The 16,683-nt window shown below is 30.7% G+C and overlaps 1 non-coding gene and 1 pseudogene across 1 annotated transcript; both read right to left on the reverse strand.

The window, feature by feature from the left end:
- Positions 1-8,729: 8,729 nt before the first annotated feature.
- LOC149543685 (C4-beta,C20-epoxidase-like) lies at positions 8,730-14,993 on the reverse strand (annotated as a pseudogene).
- Positions 10,441-10,512, reverse strand: TRNAI-UAU (transfer RNA isoleucine (anticodon UAU)). Its single transcript has one exon. It is a non-coding gene; the product is annotated as a tRNA-Ile (tRNA).
- Positions 14,994-16,683: the final 1,690 nt, after the last annotated feature.

The following is a 16,683-nucleotide window of genomic DNA, read 5'->3' on the forward strand; positions in this document are numbered from 1 at the left end:
AGAATTCTTATAGGAATAATAAACTTATTAGATAATCATACTCAAAAAAGAGACTACTAGGTTTTCCCTTCTAGCCAAATTATTAGTTTCCAGAGGTAGCAAATATGAATATACCATAATAAAATATGATCTCCCTAACCAAAGAATAACCATTCTAGAAAATGTGCAATTACCTTTGTAGGAAGTATTGAATTTGACTATGGAGTGTAAAATAAAAAGAAAAGTTTTTGACTTATGGGTTTCAAGGAGGTTCTATAGATCACAAGAGTACTCTAGCTCATGCAGAAATAAAAAAGAAGGAAAGTATTTTTCTTCAGAGATGAAAAGTTCAAAATTTTGAATTTGAATTCTAGAGCTAGAATCTTTAACCATTGAAGATAAGTAGTTAGTGGAGTAAGGGTCTAAATATAGCTAGTGGAGCAAGGGGTAGAAAAGTTCCATATCCAAGGAAGTAGGAAACTACCACATGCTACTATTCCTTTTTGGGAGATTTTCCACTATAACATATGACATTCACTTTCATTTTCTTTATCTTATAATTTTGTCTTGACTATCTCAATATATTGAGTAGCACATAAAAAAACTTGCCAATGCATGATTTCAAGGGTTAGAAGTTACTAATCAAATCTCGTTGACAATTTTGTATTTCAAGACATTTTGATCTAGCCATCCATACACTTGGTTATCACCGAAACATTATGCAATAAAATTGCATTTTTTTCTATGTATTCCCAAAGTAACATACCATGTAAGACCTAACTACAATTGAAATCCATGCAACAATAATGGCAAACCCAATGCTCTACACTACTTTGTACTCAAATATGTTAATTCTAGTAGATGAGTGTATTACATGAAAATAAAAAAGGGGATTTCCTTGCAGATTACAAATAATACACATAATCGTAGAAGAAATCAGTACACTTAAAATCTTAAGAACAAATAAATAAGCATCTATAACTATTTGATCACCTAACTTCTTATCATAAAATGTGATCTCCCTAATGAAAACAAAAACCCAGAATGAGAAAAACTTGCATCTACTAGAAAGAGAAAACAAGATGCTTCTTATCAAGTTCATTTTAATGAAAATGACTATTTAAGATGTCTATCATGAATTTATGTAAGATTATAGATTTTGTATGTATTTAAACATTTGAATATTTTTATCTACAAAATTTATACTTCATTGATGCCATATACAATATCATCTAGGCCACAATGAAAATCCTTTAATTTGTCTCTATATCTACGACTATCTTTTTATTTAAACTATGTTTAAATACTTTGATTCAATGCATTCAATGTTCATTAAGTATATATTTAAGTGGAAATCATTTAGGTAAAATGAAAAGAATTGGATGGCTCTCCCACAACTTTTGAATAAGTTAACTAGTCTTTCTAAAAGATGGTTCCATGAACAAATTATGTCAAACTATAAGTTTTAGATCATAATTTTAATTTGATATAGTTTTGGAATTGTGGTGTCAAATTCACATTTAAATTTTCATCTACCATAATTTCATGAATGTTGTTTAAAAGAATCTTATATTCATTGCCTTATGGATGCCATAGAAGAAATAGAATGGACCCTTATAAACATAATTCTTAAAGACATAAAGCAATAGATCCTTGATTTTAAAATGCTTGCTTGTTATCAATGTTGAATTTTTAATGGAGGATGTAGGAAATCCCCACAAATACAATGGATCTAACAAAATCACATTGTAGAGCTAGGGATTTAAATGTGCATCAATGAATAAGATGAAAAATTCTACAATTTGGATCTCCTCACTTGATTAACAAAGAAGCACTACATCTTGGAGTAGAAATTCTCAAAAAGGACCCTTGAGTCTTGAATTCCTTGAATTCTTGATGGAAGCTTGAAATGTCTTTGGAAAATATGCTTGCTTAAATAGTTTTGGTAATTTCTATAATGATGATGGATGTCTACTGGATAGCTTATGATGTGAAAATGAGGTTCCTAGGATTCCTTTTATAGTGGTTTCTAGAAATGAACACAGAATAGTGTGACAGGATCAGTTGATTTCACAATTTGCAACCTCGACACAAAACTAGCATAAAGTCCTTTGGGAATTAGTTGAAAAGGAAATCATATTCTAGAATAGGTCAAACTATTCAAGAATAGGCTAATTTGGGTCAACCTATTATAAAATAGGGCATCTTGGGTTGATTTATTCCAAAATAGGCTAATTTGGGTCAAACTATTCAAGAATAGGCTGATTTGGGTCAACTAATTATAAAATAGTTTTTTAGAAACTAGACTCCATTCTACAGACTTTGAAAAAAAGAAGTTTTCATTTTAGATTAGTTTCCAATCATTTCTAGGGGGAGCACATAGATATTTCACATTTTTGGGATGTGTCCAATTAAAAAATTCATTAAAAAAAATACACATTATAAAATTACCCAAAAAATCAAGGATAAACTACACAATGTTAGGTAACTTTTGACCAAAGTGATTAAAGAATTTTTTTTTAAAAAAAAGTTAAAATTTTAGGGAGGCCACACTTTGTACTGTGTTACGTTTTTTTAAGAATAAACAGTACCAATTTATGTGGCCCCCTTTTTTGAGGACCTAAAACTAAACCATTTTGAAAAAAAATTAGTAGTTTAGAAACTTGATTCAAAGGACTACTACTTTTTTTTTTGTCATATTTCAAAATTTTTAGCATAAGTATCTTCAAATTCTTGTTGAAGTTTAGAAATTGTTGATTTCAGAAAAAACGTGTCCACTTATACCCCACTTTTGGAACCACAAATTGGTGCACCTACCCCCTATTCCCTTGCCTTCTATTAGTCCAAGATAATTTATATTCTAGTATAGCTAGGTTTATAAGGGCTCAATCCAACATAAACTCCCCAAGATCTATCATACTATCTGTGTAGTCTTCATTCCTACCTAACTTCTCTATGGAGTAAACATGGGAGTTAAAGTCCCCCTCAACCATCAATGTAATGGTATTTTTTGTTTCCTATTTGATTCACCAAGGAGGTCCAACAATATTTCCTTTGACTTTTATTATTAGGAGCATAGATGTTGACCATATTCTAGCACTACCCAAACATAATATCATGACAATTCAAAATAATAGAGTTTAGAGAAGAGTAGATTAAGGTACCTGATATCTTTTTTTTATTCCACAATATTTCTAATCCTCCTGACACCCTTTGCGAGTTCACAATGATATATTTTTCCATAGGACAACCATTCAATCAAAACATTCCTTTTGCATCTAAGTTTCTTGGATTAAAATCAGATCTACTTTGGTTTCTTGAAGTGCACACCTTAGAATGTGATTCTTCGTACTTCTATTTAAGCATTTCATATTCTAGGAAAAGGCATTCATTAATAACAAAAAGAAAAAGAAAACAGTCCAACAATAGAGAAGACATCTAGGGATAAGTTTCCTAGTATTTCTTACCCCCTTTAACTCTGTGAGACCCTTTTTTGTGCTCTTTATCTTTCCTTTTACTATTGCTAATTTTGTGTAAGGAGGAAGGAGCTCCATGAAAAGGTATTCACTATTGAATTGATGGTTAAATAAAATAAGTGTTATTAGTATTCGTCGATAGGCATATGCTATTGTAATTAGTTTGGTTTAACTAGTTATTAACCAAACTCATTTGAACTAACTAGAACGAAATATTTTTATTTTTTTAAAGTTCTTAAATTATTTTCTAAAGTAATGTGTACAATATCTAAATAACAAAATGAAAACAATATTTTTTTCTTGACTCTCACTGGTTAATAATTTGACATCTTATGGACAAATTTTATGGAGAAATAATGGTTTTAAGCCAATTTGTTTGCATCCACTACCTCATTAAAAAAAATGAAATTGTTTTATTTTCTATTATTACATAAATTGATTTTTTATAAATATTATTTTGATGTATTATTATAAAATTACTTCTAAACTCATAATATTAATACAAAATTAATTATTACTTTGTATTTTTTAGTATTTATGCATAGATTTAGATATTAAGTAAATGTTATTTTATATATTTATATTATATTTTGACATTTTCATTGCTTTCATTTATGTACTATAATTGTATAATCAATTCTATCTCTACACTATATTTTTATAATTAAATTTTTAATATTAAATATTATAACTATAATCGACAAATACTAGCCATTATGTGAAACTTGTTATATTTTTCCTAGGCAATATACTATTCAATCACTTATTCTTAACATTTTGACTTGACTGGTTCATTTATTTGGGGTCTTATAGAAGCAAATTAATAACGAATAGCTATAAATTTGTTAGCCTTAATTCAACTGTTATAATTATAGGGAATTTTCCTTTTGTTAATTTTAATGTAGATATTTATAGTTTCTCTTTTATATTTATTTAAATTTTTTACCAATTTTGAATTTAATTTTTTAATATTTATCACTCCTAAATTATTTTTCTAAACTACATTAACAATTTTAATTATATTCAATCTCTTATTAAGCAAATAAGAAAATGCATTGTCTCACCTCTAAAAAAAAATGTTATTCTTATAACAGCATAGGTATGGACATTTTTAATGTCTTAAAATAAATATATAATTTTCTCAACCTTGATAAATGCACAAAAACATAAAAGATATTTTTGGAAATTAACAATTTACTTAAAATTTTATGTTGACCAAGGCTCCTTCCAATTGTTACTCTTATAATGATTACAAATCATGATCTTTCTTTACTAACAAGTTTATAACCTTCGAGTCCAAGCATGATATTCATATTGTTTATTTATTTTATATTGATTTTACAAGTAAGGAGGTAGTCTTACAAATTTCTATATTAATATTTTTTTTCTACACTCTATTCACAAAAAAAATCTATTACTTGTAATGGAGTTCAATTTTGATAACTATATGAGCTAAGTGTTGCACATGGACAGTTGTTGCATTGGAATTTTCTAGGTGTGGAATATTCTATTTGTTTAGGAAAAAACTATTCATGACACAACACACCTCTTTGGCATTTTTCAAGTTTTTTGAAACAATTGAACTATGACCACTTATGTTGAGCTCTACAAGTACACAACATCTCATTGTATTTTTTTTATGATAAATTGGATATCTTCTAAGAACAATTTATAATCCAACTATTTTCTAGAGTTTTCTAGTATTGTATTTATTTCTTATGAGCATCACCTATAGGAATTTTATATATGTCTTATTTTTATTGATATATGAGTCTTACTTTTGGAGTGTGGGGCTTTTACCTAAAAGGTGTTTTCCACCTCTATCTAGTATTGTGAATTTTTTTTCTTAAATATCTGTTTCTATCACATGTTTATACATTTTTAAATAGTGTAAGGGCTTATAAGAATTTTTTTTATCATCTGTCTTGTTAGATATAACATTTTGAAACATTATTTTGCATTTAGCTTCCTTTCAATTTCATAGCTTGCTTCTCACCTTTAGAATTTTGTATACATTTTTAATAATTAATTATATAAATGTTTCACTCTTGGTAATCTAAATTTCATCAACCCATCTAGATATAATGTTATGTATATTATGAAAATCATCTCTTTGAATAACAAGGTAGAATTTCAATGTAATGTAAGTATGAGTCATTAGATAATGTGATCTAGTCATAAGCAGTAAATCAATGTTTGAATGATTAACATTGTACTTTAGGGAGTTGAATGGATAAATTAAAATAATTTCTCAATTCAAATTAGTTTGCATAGATATTGTTAAGATTATTTTGTATACATATTTTATTTTGAATTTTTTGAAAGCTTTTGAATTTTTAGTTAATTTAATGTGTGTGAGATTTCACATCTAGTATTGACTACTATAAATACTATTATTTTTTTCTCTTGATCTTGCCTAATAGATAGGAACAAGTTATAAGAGTGAAGAATAAATTGTACTAAATTAAATATATCCTTATTTCTTGTATGTATGTGATTCATAAAGTTAATAAATTCATAATTTTTCTTTATACTTAAATGATAATTTAAAAGTTCATAAAATTTACAATTGATTAACAAAGAAAGATAAAATTATATTTATAAATTGTAACCAACAAAAATTTTACAAATATTTTGAAAGAGGTAAAGGTTTCATAGAAAAAGAAAATGAAAAACTCAAAAGAATTTGTTAAAACTCCAAAACTACCATACGTACAAAGAAAAAAATTGAGAACACTTTATTATATAAATAAAAGGTTTTGAAAGATAAGAAAAGAACAAAAATAAAAGTTTCAATTTTAAAGGACATGCTAATTTGCAGACAAAATGCAAAACAAAGGGAAAAAAAATTTCACAAAATAGTAATTTTTTTCCTAATTATTTTATTGTTGTTTTCATCTACAAACTATGCAGATCATGAAGATCAAATGTTGGAGTTTTCAGAAAAATCCATGATATTTTCAAATGTTTAAAAATTTGGTCACCAATGTTGCACCTTCACAAAAAACACTTAGACAATTTTCTAATTAAAGAAGAATGAATGAGATAATACTCAAGTGTTCAAATACCTACAAATTTATTGAGAGTTGTAGCCTTCTCTTTATTCTCTATAGCCTTCTCTTATTCTCCTTATATTCTTTATAATATTATTTTGTTGTATTATTATAAAATTACTTCTAAACTCATTATATAAATACAAAATTAATTATTACTTTGTACTTTTTACTATTTATGCATAGATTTAGATATTAAGTAAATGTTATTTTATATATTTATATTATATTTTCACATTGTCATTGCTTTCATTTATGTACTATAATTATATAATCAATTCTATTTTTGCACTATATTGTTATAGTTAAACTTTTAATATTAAATATTATAATTATAATTGATAAATACTAGCCACTATGTGGAACTTGTTGGATTTTTCGTAGGCAATATACTATTGTAATCACTTATTCTTAATGCTTTAACTTGATTGGTTCATTTATTTGGGGTCTTATAGAGACAAATTTAATAATGAATAGTTATAAATTTCTTAGCCTTAATTGAATTGTTATAATTATAGCAGATTTTCCTTTTGTTAATTTTTTATGGTCTTGCAGAGTGTAGGATCCTTCTCTTGGCTCATAGTTGTAGTACAAATTCTTTCATTTTATTCATTGCCTAAGTTATCCAATATGTTTTCCTTTGTTCAATTAATTCTCTATATCATCAATTTAATGTAGATATTTATAGCTTCCATTTTATATTTATTTAAATTTGTTACCAATTATGAATTTTATTTCTTAATATTTATCACTCCTCCTAAATTATTTTCCTAAACTACATTAACAATTTTAACTAATATTCAATCTCTTATTAAGAAAATAAGAAAATACATTGTCTCACCTCTAAAAAAAATGTTATTCTTATAACAACACCGGAATGGACATTTTTAATGTCTTAAAACAAATATATAATTTTGTCAAACTTGATGATGCACAAAACTATAAAAGATATTTCTTGACATTAAGAATTTACTTCAAATTTTATGTTGGCCAAGGCTCCTTCCAATTGGTACTCTTATAATGACTACAATCTTTCTTTATTGATAAATTTAGATGGTGTTCCAACCTTAGGGGGCCTTGATTATGATAGGTCATTGTCAAAGAATGTTAGGATAATTTTTCCCTAATTTCCAACTGTGATATTCTTATTGTTTATTTATTTTAAATTGATTTTGAAAGTCCTATAATTAAGGAGGTAGTATTACAAATTTCAATGTTAATGTTTTTTTTTAATGAATAGTTGTGTTATCAGCATGCGAGTGAACTCATGGGAACACTTTTTTGTAGATATGTATCTTTAATATTCTATACATTAAAAAAAGAAATCTATTACTTGTGGTGGAGTTCAATTTCGATAACTAGTATGAAGTATGTAATGCACATGGAAAGTTGTTGCATTGGAATTTTCTATGTGGAATATTCTATTTGTTTAGAAAAAAATTATTCATGACACAACACACCTCTTTGACATTAGAGAAGTTTTTTGAAACTATTGGACTCTGTCCACTTGTGTTGAGCTCTACAAATAGACAACATCTTATTGTATTTTTTGATGATAAATTGGATATTTTCTAAGAACAATTTATAATCCAAGTATTTTCTAGAGTTCTCTAGTACTGTATTTATTTCTGATGAGAATTGCCTATAGGAATTTTACTGTAAGTCTTATTTTTGTTGATAAATGAGTCTTGCTTTTGGAGTGTGGCGTTTTTACCTAAAAGGTTTTTTCTACTTATATCTTGTGATTTTTTTTCTTAAATATATATTTCACCACATGTTTATGCATTTTAAAATAGTGTAAGGGCTTATAAGAATTTTTCGCATCATCTCTCTTGTCAGATATAGCGTTTTGAAAAATTATTTTGCATTGGGCCTCCTTTTAATTTCATAAGCCTTTGCTTCCTACTGATTAGGACAGGCTACTCTCACAAAATGCACTAAAGAAAAAACAAAGTCCAACTTTTTTTCTAGATTCACAAAATAGTGATTTTAAAAAAAAAAATTGTTATTTTGGACTACAAACTATTCAGATCATGAAGATCAAATTCTAAAATTTTCAGAAAAATTTATAATTATTTTAGATTTTTTGAAAATTGGTCAACCGTACAATTCGTAGGGAGATAGCCTGTTCCAATTTTAACGATTACCGATGCTCCACCTTCAAAGAAACACTGATGTTTTTTTCAATTAAAGAAGAACGAATCAGACGATACTCAAGCCTTCAAATACCCGCGAATTTATCGAGGGCTGTAGCCTTCTCTTTATTTTCTTCGTCAGCCATAATTTCATGCTTGGAATGCGTGTATACGAATGGCTTGTATCGCCTTGGATTCTTGTCGTCCACAAGCTCCTCAGGCGCCCAGATTTCTGAGTCGTCTTGAAATGCAGTGAACAATCCAACTGAAACGCGATCTCTCCAGCCTTTGTAAACAACACGATGCTCTGCGCTGCGGTATCGCTCGTTACTCCACGCCTGCAAACATTTATATTATATCCCTATTTGTTAGCAATGGAAAGAGACAAGTAAAATGGCGTGTGGAGAGAAAATATTGCACCTTAAGGGAGTCCCCCACATTGACAACAAATGAATGAGGAAGAGGTTTGACATTGAACCACTCGCCGTACCGAGATCGAATCTGAAGGCCACCAACATCATCCTGGTAAAGAATTGTGAGATAGCACGAATCTGTGTGGGGTTGGAAGGCCACGTCTCCAATGGACAGCTTTTCAGATGAATAGCCGTTTATACGCAGTACTGAAGCGTATTTCTGGAAATGGGAGTGGTAGAAAGTATTGACATCCAATCCGAGGCTTGCGAGGACTGATTTCGTCATTTTTCTTTCAATATTTGATAGCGACGAAGCGTACGTTGCCATTGTTTCGCTGCCAAGCAATAATCATATTAGACAGGACGAAATGATTCAGTGGTAAAGAAAATGGAATGAGAATAACATACCAAAAAGCTGGGTTCCCTTGTGGATATCTTTGAATACACTTGCGCAATTGAAGCTTGATTAAACCAGTCTGCAAGACGAAAGGCCTCATAATTTAGGTAGAGGTAGTAAGTTTCGAACGGGGTAAGATTCAAGACTCTATCTTTGACCTCGGTGGGCAAGGACAAGAAATCTCTGCATACATTCTCAGCTCTTTCCACAAGATCTGCCGGAATTCCATGGTTGACGAGTAGGAAAAATCCCCATTCCTCGCAGGCGTCTCTGAGTCTGGTGAGAACGGGATGATCTCCAAGATGGATCAGATCTTGGCCGGGAAGTTGAGAAATGTCGATGCGAGGGAGATCTACTTCAGATATGGTGGATTCAACGGGTAAAGCCATTATCTATGTCGCTGCAATCAAACAGGAGAAGTATTTGAAGCGTTGTAGCCCTTCGTACTAATCCCTTGCTTTTAACAACTTCGTCCTCGGTTTGGACAACTTTCGAAACATTGGCATCTTCCGGGTAAAGATACCAAATTTCAAGGGCAAAGAGATGCTGCGAAAAGATTCGTAAAGTCGTGCCAACTAACCTTATCTCTTGTTATTTATAATTTTATTTATTTAATATAATATTATTTCCTTGAAGGAATAGGTTTACCAATTAAAACGGTCTGGGAAAGTCCACTATACGACATAATAAGCTCTTAGCACTACTAGAGAGAGGGGGGTTTTAATACAATATTTGAGACAATTTTAAAGTAAATTGTCTTTATTTGAGATGATATAAAATTCTAATATTGTCTGAAATACTATCTTTAAGTGGGTGTCTTTAATATTGTCTTTTTAAGACAATATAAAATACTAGTATTTTTGTCTCTTGAGAGACAATTTTATTTTGTCTCTATAGGGACTAGATCTATAATGAAAAAATATATTGTCTTAATACAAAGGATGCACATCTCTAATCTCACTTATTGAACCATTAGTTAATATATGTTAGGGTGTGATGGAATCGAACCACCACCCTTCTACTTATAAAGTAGGTGCTCTTCCACTGAGCTAACACCCTTTTAAGAATTCAAAATAATTATTCTTTTCTTTTCTATGGACAAGGCTAAAGGATTTAGCAATATCACTATTCATAAGATAGGAGTGATCAAGAATTCTTAAGACATAATTTATCAGATATTAGATTTATTATCATTAAAATGTCATATTATAGGCAAGAGAATCTCTACAAGGATATCAAGAAAATGATGGTATGACATAGTTTTAACCTACTTGAGCTATCCTTCCAAATAAAGTAATAGATTTTAATTTGCTACGCTAAGAAGCTATGTCACCTACAACATTTTCTTTCAATACTCTCTACAAGAGAAATAGTAAAGTAAGATGTATTTAATAAACAATAGACTAATACATCCATTTTGTGAAATTCAAAAATATATATCAATTTCAAGAGGATACCTTTATCATCTTTCTATTGAAAGCTCAAATAAAATTTGAGTATGTAAATGCATAACTTTAAGAGATGACAACCTACGTCATTTCAAAGGACTCAATGAATAAATAAACATGTTTTTTTACACTTCAAAAATAAATCTTGTATTACCTCACTTATGCAGCCAGTCATGTTGATAATTCAGTCACACACTTTTTATGTCAGCTTCAAAGAATCCCCATCCAATAAGAGTTTTGTAGATAATACATGATGGAAAAGGTCCACCTTCACTAAAGATAACAACTTGAGAGATATTTTTTAAAGTACGTCATACTTTTCCTAAGTTAAAACAATGTAAGTATATGGAGTATTAAGAATGTTAGTGAAATCACTACAAAAAATTATACTTAATGGAGATAGTGTTTGAGTATGCTATAAGCAATGATTACACATATACATGAGTTTAACACTTTTTAAAAAATTATTATCAATAGATATCACATATTTTGTACATATAGAGGCTGGGGCTATGTGAGTGGACGAGATTGAGGATTTGAGAGTGGCTTTCGTTGATTTCTTGAGAGAGGCTGAGGCTTTGACAGGGGATGTCACTAAGGTCTTGATAGAGTTTTTGAATGAGTCCTAGCAACCTGTATTGCCCTGGGGGTGGGATGGAATAGGGAATTGTTACTTCTACCCAAATTATTTCCATAAACATTGTCACTCCCATTGATAGGCCTGGAACTATTCATGTGACTGGTGGAAACATTAGTATCACACAAAATTGTACTGTGTTCTTCCATTGAGGCTCCAAAAGATAGCAATGTTGTTGGTATTTAAGGCCCTTTGACATTAGGACCTCTTATGAACCTAGCATTCCCAATCCTGACAAGCAGAGACACCATTTTCTTAAACTTGTTATCTACTGCATCTGCACTAGTGTTGCAGTCCATGTCCATCTAGCTAATAGAAATCATGATTCTGCTTCTAGCAGAACTAGAGATATTACTGTATTTTTGTTGTGCGAGAATCCTAAAGAGATATTATTGTATTATTGCTGTGAGAGAAGCCTGATGAGCCTTTCCATGCTCTCCAGGCCTATAGATGCAGCTTCTCTCACATCGTCATCCTTTCTCATTCCTACAAAATTATTATTTCTAAGGTTGTAATCCACCATCATCTTAACTACCATCACTAAATAAATGAAAACAAAAAACAACCCACAAATATGAAAAGGAAAAAGCCTCGAATAAGGACTTCAGTCCTAAAGTTCTCTATAGCTTTTCTTAGCACAATCTTGCATGGATCTGGAATTTCTTGGGCTCTGTTGAAAGCTATAGAACTCAAGAAAAATATGCAAGCTTATTATTAAAATCAATATAAACCATGGTCATAACATGCGAACTATATTAGCAGAGTGGGTTAACTTGTAGCCTATTCAAAAGAAGTAATCACACAAATGTTGCATGAGTCAAAACTAAACTCTATTTTTACCAATCATAATATAGCAACTGATATTGACAAGAATTTTATGAATATTAAAATTGTTTAGTGGGGCAGTTGTTATTAAAGTCAATATAAACTAAATGGTCATTACCAGGAAACAAACTATCTTGGTAGTGCAGGTTAACTCAGCCAATTCAATAGAAACTACCATACAAATTTTGCATGAGTCAAAACATAAACATTTTGTTCCTATTATGATAGGAAGTATTCCAAAAGGTCGACATGATTTTACTTACTCAAAAAATGTGTCGTTCTGTTGAACACCAAAGTGTTATCTTCTTTCTATGCCATGAAGTAGATATCTAGCTCAATAGATGAGATTAAAAACACTACATGTGTGCAAGATAAAATTACATTAGGACTCTAGAAGGTTGGAGAAAAGATATAAATTAGGTTGCATAGGATAAGCGACAGAGCACTTTCTATTTATGAAATATATGTAAACCTAAAAAATTAATTATTTTAATCGATCAAAAAATTAGAAATAGTGTATCATATTTTATTTTTAAAATTTAACAATCTAAACTTTAGATTATTGCATTTGTCTTTATATTAAACTAATACCAATCCTAGACAAATAAGAACATAAGTTGCCTGCCTTATATATAAGGCAGGGACTGTAGGGACTAATAAGATTTTAAACTTTCACTTTTTGAAAAATTTCCTAATGCTAGCATATATTTAGAAAGAATCTTTCACTTTATCTTCTTCTCTTATGTCACAATAGTTAGTCTAAGACCATTAGTGAATGCAGCCATTTGGTGTCTCTCCCACTACTTAATGCTACTAGTACTATAAAGTTCAAAGTAGTCTATAGAGCAAGCATAAGAAACCATAGTATTGCTTCTACAGACTTTGTGGCTCATGTTCATTTCATTTATTGTGGTGTGTGCATTGCAATAAGGTCAACTAGGACTACAAGTAATGCCCACAAGATAGCTAGAGGCATTACAGTAGGGGATAGTTGATTCATTCTCAATTGAGCCATTCAAAATTTGGAAAGTTTGAAGGCTAATGTCCATGTGAAACACCTATCTTTCCCAAATAGAGTTATTGCAGCTCTCCTTGTTTCTGGTGGAGACATTTGACTTGGGATTCATGATTTGCAACACCCACATTGCAGGATTAACTTGTCAATAGCTGAAATCCCAATATCAGGCCTAATAGTAGAACATTAGTTCTGTACATAATGATATAGAGTTGTAGGGGAATGACAAGACACTGAGATCCTCTAGTACTTGGTGCCCAGATCCATACTTGTGTCATCATATAAAGCAAGGTAGAAGGATTCTTTTACATTATATACATATTTAGTGGCATTGACTGACTATGGATTAGGTGTCTCATTCCAATCTCATTCTAGAGACATTTCAAGGTGCTTGAGAAGACATGACTAAGTAGCTTGTATTAATATGGGAACAAGTAAGAGCACCCATTATTGTTCCACTACTGAAGCTTGAAGTTGTTAACTACTTGGCAATGTCAGTGATGTTGTTTGTGAAGAGGGGTGTGCATGGTTGTGGTGATAGTGTTGGTGGAAATGTTTGGCAAGAGGCCTAAGGAAAAATATGAATGGGAGCAAATAAGGGACAATATTGATCTTGAGAACAATTCTTATCCCATGGTTGTTGTGCAGATTCCAATATATAATGAGAAATAGGTCTAGATCTCTAGCTTTAGTAGGATGGTGCTGATCTTATAATTGGAGAATAATGTTGACCTTGACATGTGTATGTGATGTTTTATCAGGATTCAACAGTGCATCAAAAACACTGTATAGCCCGACACACCAGAAACCACCACCTATTTTATCTTTGCAACATTTATTCTTTTGCACTTTGGTTTTCCTTCAAAGAACCATCTAATTCTTTTAAGCATTTATCACAGTGATATGTCTTTACTTCCTAGCAGCTATTGATGATTCCTATTGTCGTCAATGTTCAATATTATTATTGGTAACCCTTAACGATGATACATTCATGTAATATATGATTTAACAATTGCAGGCTATGAAGATGAGGTAGAAATTAAGATCTAATAGGTAGCATGCCTTGGATGTGTGGTATAGGTCTCCAAGTTCAGGAAATATATCCTAGGAAATACTGATAAACATGAAAAGTATAACCAACATCTTTAGAATGATCCAAATGGAGTATGGATCTATAATCCAAATCTTTGGAATGATCTAGATGAGTATAGATCTACAAGTCTAAGTAGTACTAGTAAACATTAACAGTTTATTATGACAGTGTACTATATACATAATACCAAATGTCTTGACTGCAAGAGAATGCAATAAAGCATTAACATTAAAGTGGCGTGATAGGATTTTTACAAGAAGCAAAGCCACTTTCATTTCTCTAACCTAGGGAAGGGATACAATATGGGTCCCATTTGTTCTGGTCAAAATTCAAAAAAAGCATACATGTTTAAATAATAATTCCAAATGCTTATGATCTTGTTCTTGTTAGAACCAATTTCTTTGGACTCATACAGATTAAGCCAATTTCAAAATTATCCGTCTCCATACCCTGAACGTCCTCTCTCAAACAAGCTGTCAGACTCATGGATGGAAAATATGCAAGTTCACTAGTTGTTTCCATGTTTGGTGAGTTACACTCCAAAGTTTGATGGGGCAAGTCCTATCAAATAACTTATAATTCTAATTCTCAGTTTCTAGTCAAATCTTTGTGAGTTTTTCGCTGGTTATAAGTTTTACATGTTTCACCCAAACTTGGCTGTTATAGGAAAACCAGGGCAGGGATTACAGGAAAACTGAAGGGATCTACACTTTAAGAAATGTTTTTTTGTGTTTACATTAATTGTAAGTTGGAGATATCTTTTCCTCAAACCTGACACACGTCATGTTTCTTGTGTTTATTCCAACTGCTATTTCAAAAGTGACATCTTCAAAACAGGTACTGATTTCGGATTCTTCTAAATGGGGAATAAGAGTCTTTCACTTTTATTGGAAATAATTTTATGAACCTGACTAAAATTCCATTTTTTCACATACAGTTCCAAGACCCCAACAATCTCGAACTCCAGCTAAACCAGTAACGCATTCTCATTTTTTATAATTGTACTGTGGGGATCTGACAATTTACTTGGAACACTTTTTGAAGCTGAACTGGAAATCATTTTATTTTGCAGAATGTTTTGAGGCCTCAGCAACCACAAAAGATGGCTACAGTTGTAACACATTGATTTCGGCTTGTACCTTTTGATCTACTTGGAATCATTTTCTGAATCTGAACCAGAATTTCCTTTATTTTATAGAATGTTTCAAAGTCTTCATAATTTCAAAAACTAGCCAAAATTATAGTCCATTGACCTTTGCTATCCTTGAACTACTTAGATTTGTTAATTTACTTGAAACTGTTTAATGAATTTGAAAAAAAGACTCTTTCTATTTTACAGAATATTTCAAGTCCTGTTAAATCTCAGATACCGGTTAGATCACAATCATTTTCCCAGAAATTTTCTGGTGCCAAGCAAAATATTTCTCAAACAAGTACCCCGACAAATATTAGCAGTAGTTCTCAATCCCATGGAATCAATGTGAAAGGGGTAGATCCAAAACTCTTGGAAATAATAGAAAGAGTGATTGTTGATAGAAGTCCAACAGTTAAATGGAATGATGTTGGTAAGAGAGTAACGACGTGACTTAAATTTCTATAGTTTTGTCAGTAATTTTATACTAGTTTTTTAAGGTCAGTTCTAATATTTTGTCATTTTTCTTGTTCAGCTAGACTTGCAAAAGCAAAACAAGCTTTGATGGAACTGGTTATTTTACCTACCAAAAGAAGTGATCTTTTCACCAGTCTTAGAAAACCAACTCGAGGTGCATTTCTTTTAAATTTTCTTGGATATTGGATATATAAAAATGATTTACATATCTTGTGGCCAATAATCACTTTTGAATTCTTGCTATTCTTTATAGCATTACTTATTTTTGGACGACCTCGGAATGGTAAAACATTTCTGGCTAAAGCTGTCGCATCAGAAGCTCAAGCTACATCTTTTAGCATAGCAGCTTCCTCTTTAACATCAAAATGGGTACATGATCCTGCTTCGGTCTCTTGATTTTTATGAGGTTTATGTGGTAATAATTGCATTTTTGATCAAGGTGATTTTTAATGTGACCTAGGTTGGAGAGGTTGAGAAACTCATGAGGGCTCTTTTTGCTGTTGCAGTTGCAAGGTAGCCTTCAATAATTTTCACGGATGAGGTAACACGTTTTACTATTACAAGTTCAGACTTTTCTTTTATTGTGGTAGAGAAACATTGATT

This window comes from Cupressus sempervirens, chromosome 8 (assembly GCF_028749045.1).
Source record: "Cupressus sempervirens isolate cs-2001-9-10 chromosome 8, ASM2874904v1, whole genome shotgun sequence".
In the NCBI taxonomy this organism is placed as follows: domain Eukaryota; kingdom Viridiplantae; phylum Streptophyta; class Pinopsida; order Cupressales; family Cupressaceae; genus Cupressus; species Cupressus sempervirens.